Source organism: Primulina tabacum, chromosome 8, assembly GCF_025594145.1.
Source record: "Primulina tabacum isolate GXHZ01 chromosome 8, ASM2559414v2, whole genome shotgun sequence".
NCBI lineage: Eukaryota > Viridiplantae > Streptophyta > Magnoliopsida > Lamiales > Gesneriaceae > Primulina > Primulina tabacum.
The window spans coordinates 32,112,061-32,118,060 of record NC_134557.1 but is presented as its reverse complement, the minus strand read 5'-3'; positions in this window follow the sequence as shown (position 1 = coordinate 32,118,060).

The window sequence follows — 6,000 nt, the reverse complement described above, 5'->3', positions numbered from 1 at the left end:
GTGGCACAACCCTATACAGGACCCTTGCTCTGTGTAAAGGCCCGTATTTCGTATTCGTAATTTTGCGGAATTATTTAAAAAAAAATTTCTCTTTAAATAAATAACATGCATCATTCATAAAATAAACTTATAAATAGATTTAACTTTAAAATAGCAGCGGAAGTAAATATTGTGTTCAAAACCACAACTTAAAAATAATTCAACATATTAAAAACTGAGTTTGAACAAAAAAATTAAATGGTGAAATGTGAGGTCCTCGGGTTCCTACTACTGCTGACCCTAGCTAGCTCACTGGTCCCCGCCCTCGGTCTCGACCTCATCAGTACCTACAACAATCAAGTCTAGTGAGTCTAAAGACTCAACATGCATTTGTTGTGAATAACGAGTAAAAATATCATAAGATCGCATGCAACGTAAAAATATCGTATCGTAAAGCGTAACGTAAAAATCGTGTCATGGATAAATATAATTACGTGCATAGCTGAAAACCGTATGTAAAAGATTTGCTCGATAGAGCTCTGTCATAAAATACCATATTGAGATTTTTCTTGTAGATATAATGTTTCAACGCAAGTGGCCCGTAACATAACATGAACGTCTGATCAGACAAAACCACAGTATACTGGGCGGTAGAGATCACCACAGCCCTTGGACTGGATGTCCGTACCCATATATAATCGTAAATCGGTCGTAAGTCACCGGGTGAAGAGATCACATAAGCGTGAGGTGGCCACAAGACATATCACATATATCTCAAAATAAACATTTTATATTTTGTGCACGTAATCTAATTATAACCATGTTTTTACCGGAGGAGTTGGATCGTTCCATGCTTGATGCGACCTAATCCTAACATGAGACACATGCGAATAATCTCAACTTGAGAAAAACTTCATATCCGCACCAAAAACGAGACAGACGAGACCAACAACATAATTTCCAATCATGGCTTCGTACCAACCCGAACCAAGATTGAATCATCATTTAGCCATGATTAAAATACACCTAACATAATGAAATAACATCCATAAGAGCAGTAATACACAAAAAATAGTGAATGGAGGCCAAAATCATGAAACGCTCTTTCGAGAGTCACTTTGGCACATTGCACCGTAAATTCTCATACAACCTCTAAACTTAACCAAATCACGAACGGATAAAAACATGACCTTCCCAACTCATTGAGGTAATGTCCAGTACAAGGCACAAGATCATAGCTAGTAGGGCCAGCCACCCTAACATCATGGCGCAAGATCGGCCGCAGACCATCCATAAATTGCCTCAACTTGACTCCAGCATCATTTGCAATCAGTGGTACAAAATGGCAACCTCTCTCAAATTTAGGGATAAACTCCGTAACAGTCATGTCTCCCTGCCTCAGGATCATGAACTCCCTGGTCAATCTGGAACGCACCTCGTCAGTAAAATATTTAGAGTATAATACCTCTGTAAAGCGTGTCCAGCTCAGAGTGGTCAAATCCAAGGCTACAGATGCTCCTTCCCACCACAGGCGAGCGTCTCCTCCAAATAGATAGGTTGCACAACGAACCCTGTCCTCATCTCCAAGCCCCATAAATACGAAGATAACCTCAAGGGACTTAATCCAGCCCTCGGCAACCAAAGGATCTGTCGTCCCTAATAACTCCTTCGGCCTCATCTTCATGAACCGTTCAAAATGGCCTCAGGCCCCGTCTGCCTGGCTACCACAGCATTGTTCCCCGCAAACTGTGCAAAGAACTGAGTCCTCCAAGTTATCATCTGGGCGTTCATGTCCGATGGAGGGGGTGGCGGTAAATCTCTCTCCTGCCTATGATCCTCACCGTCCTCCTGACGTTGTTCCTCATCTCTCGTGCGATCATTAATGCGTCTAAGAGGCATACTGTTCCATGCATAACCCACACGTAATCAACATGCATAATTCTATTATTTCTATAAACTTAAATAAATACTGCATAATCATAATCTGAATATAAAATATTTCATGAAAACATGTTGTTAAGATATTTCATGCTTTAAACGAAATGCGTAAACGTAAAACTTATCATATGTTGCGCGCTTATGTATTTTTTTTAAAAAAATTATACCAAGATTAATTAATTGATACATCCCAGAAGATGAATTAGGTTCGGGTCCCCACAAGAAAATCAAAATATTTAAGACATATCCCATTCCAAACATAACCAACATGCAATCCAATCTAGTTTTAAAACGTTTAGTTTCCAAAAAATATTAACAGCTAAACATGTATTGTAAATCGCTAAAAATCATGCATCATGTAACCATGCAGGTGATAGCATTAAAACAAGTAAAACATGTAAAATTACAGACTTGAGGCTTGAAGACTGAGCTGCAGAAGCTGACGGTGGCACAACCCTATACAGGACCCTTGCTCTGTGTAAAGGCCCGTATTTCGTATTCGTAATTTTGCAGAATTATTTAAAAAAAAAATTCTCTTTAAATAAATAACATGCATCATTCATAAAATAAACTTATAAATAGATTTAACTTTAAAATAGCAGCGGAAGTAAATATTGTGTTCAAAACCACAACTTAAAAATAATTCAACATATTAAAAACTGAGTTTGAACAAAAAAATTAAATGGTGAAATGTGAGGTCCTCGGGTTCCTACTACTGCTGACCCTAGCTAGCTCACTGGTCCCCGCCCTCGGTCTCGACCTCATCAGTACCTACAACAATCAAGTCTAGTGAGTCTAAAGACTCAACATGCATTTGTTGTGAATAACGAGTAAAAATATCATAAGATCGCATGCAACGTAAAAATATCGTATCGTAAAGCGTAACGTAAAAATCGTGTCATGGATAAATATAATTACGTGCATAGCTGAAAACCGTATGTAAAAGATTTGCTCGATAGAGCTCTGTCATAAAATACCATATTGAGATTTTTCTTGTAAATATAATGTTTCAACGCAAGTGGCCCGTAACATAACATGAACGTCTGATCAGACAAAACCACAGTATACTGGGCGGTAGAGATCACCACAGCCCTTGGACTGGATGTCCGTACCCATATATAATCGTAAATCGGTCGTAAGTCACCGGGTGAAGAGATCACATAAGCGTGAGGTGGCCACAAGACATATCACATATATCTCAAAATAAACATTTTATATTTTGTGCACGTAATCTAATTATAACCATGTTTTTACCGGAGGAGTTGGATCGTTCCCATGCTTGATGCGACCTAATCCTAACATGAGACACATGCGAATAATCTCAACTTGAGAAAAACTTCATATCCGCACCAAAAACGAGACAGACGAGACCAACAACCTAATTTCCAATCATGGCTTCGTACCAACCCGAACCAAGATTGAATCATCGTTTAGCCATGATTAAAATACACCTAACATAATGAAATAACATTCATAAGAGCTGTAATACACGAAAAATAGTGAATGGAGGCCAAAATCATGAAACGCTCTTTCGAGAGTCACTTTGGCACATTGTACCGTAAATTCTCGTACGACCTCTAAACTTAACCAAATCACAAACAGCCAAAAACATGACCTTTCCAACTCATTGAGGTACTGTCCAGTCCAAGTCCATAGGCTAAAAGCCAACAAAGAACTCGAACAAGACCTCTGAACCGAAATAATTCTGATGTCAAAAGCAGTGGCAGCAGCTGTGCTTGTATTGTGTGGTTTATGAAATTAATGGCCATTAGGCTTGAACCACCGACCAGAGTCTCTTACCAACATCCTAAGGCGTGTCTTGAACAAAGGCTAAGGGCACTAGGCCAAACACAATCCAAGCAAATACCTAGGACAACTCAAAGCTCCAACCGAGAACACCAAATTTGCGTAGTGTGATGTGTTGAATTATTTTGCTCTCTTGTGTCGTTCCAGTGGCCATATGATCAACCATGGCTCAATCTAGACATGATGAGGTATTGTGTGAACCATGGATAAGGGCTAAAATTCAACCATGATCCTCCCAAACCCCAAAAAAGCCGAAGCTTCACTCACACAGGAAATGGAAAATCGAAGAGCACTTGTGTTGTTGTTTTAAAATTTTGATGCATCCATGAACCAAGTCTTGAAAGGCCATCTTGGTCACGTCCTAGACATGCTAAGGGAGGGTTCTAACCATGGTTACAGGCCCTGAGCCAACTAAAATTCGAACACTCACTTTAGACACCCAAACAACAAAATCGTGGGCCAAATCTGTAGTTATGGAATTTCTTGCTGTCAAACATATATCTCGAGTGCATGGGCTTAAACCAATGAACCAACATGACTCTAACACACTCTAATATAAGCCTAGATGCAGCCTGGAGCGCCTAAAACCGAGCCAACCTCCTGAAATCACAAAAACAACCCAAACTGTGAAGCTTAGAAGAAATGGCCGAGAAGGCCTATACAGAATTTTTTTTCAAATTTGCTGTCACTTTCGGTTTTTTTTTTCTCCTTAAATCATGAACATATAATGTTTAAAATATCTATAGGACTTGATTGAAGAGATATGAACAACATATACATGCCTGGGAATCGGGTTTTGAAGAAAACAAACCAATACGATGAACACAGTGCGGCGGAGTCGAAGTTTCTTTTCTTTCTTGTTTTCTTGCTGCTAACTCACGATTGTTTTTGCTACTGCATTCACTTATATTTTTGAAGGTGTGGTGAAGGAATGTTAGGTAATGAGGTGAAGGTTACAAGGGGTGATAAATGGGTCATGCAAGGCATTTAGATGGGAGTTATTAGTGAGGAATTTGATTGGCAAGTCTATTGCTTCTTTCCTTCTTGTTGAACGAAATGAGAGGGATTGGTTTGCTAGATTAGTGAATTGAGGGAAATTATGTGCATAATGGTGCTTGCATTACCAATAATTGGTGAGTTAAATGAGAGGGAATCATTTATTCCATGAAGGGTCCATGAGAGGTGACTAGAATAGGAAGTTACCAAACATATTTAAATTGGTTCATGGTGTGGCCGAAAGTTGCTAAAAAATTTGCAAGGTAATCTGTTGATCAAGTCTTGTATTTTAATTCTTAAGGTTCTAAACAACCATTATATATTTTAGTGAGTTAACAAATTAATTTAGGATAAAATTTCTTGCATGGCATGGCTTGGTCTTAAAATAATTATTAAAATATTAGGTTATAATTTCTTGAATATATTAGGCTTAGATAGATTTTATGCCAATTGGTTACACATTTTAATTTAAGATTTAATTAAATATTGAATATAAAAGAACTTATTTAATACTTATATCCAATTAATTTAAATAAATCTTTAAAACATTACTTATCAATAAAATAAATTATTCCTTGGCTTAAATTAAATTTAGAAATATTTTCTTATTATTAATTTTATCTCAATTCTTCAACTCCAGTTCGGTCTCGCGTATTTATCCGAAAAGATAAAAACTAAACTCCTGCGATTAAAATAAATAATCATGACTTAAAAAATTTTAAAGATGACTTAAACTCTTCATATATATATAGAATCATTTTTTTTTTAGTTTAAATAATAGCAATTATGCATAGATTATACGTAATCTGATTTTTTTTTCGGGTTCTACTCTCTGATACCAACTGAAACGTCTACTAATTTTTTTTAGTAAACTCAATTTTGAAACTTATAACTATATGCATGCATGCAACCCACTAAAAAATACCCATTTTGAAGTAATAGTAATTTACTAACAAGTAAAAATACTACAATTAAAATTCATGACAAATCGTCATCTCCAAGCGTAAGTTTTAAAAATAAATCAAATATAAAACATGTAAAAATCCTGACAACCATCAACATAGTAAAAAAGAATGAGTATCAAAATATCCATTCACTCCTAACTCAAAACATAATGTGCGGAAAATGCGGTCATCGGGTTTGCGTGTGCACATCTAGCTCTGCCTACTCAGTCTTCGGCACCTCAAATCTCCTGATCAAAATGCTCACTTGCATCATTCACACCTAGTGAGTCTAAAGACTCAACAGAACTGTAACGTTATATCAAGTACATATATATAA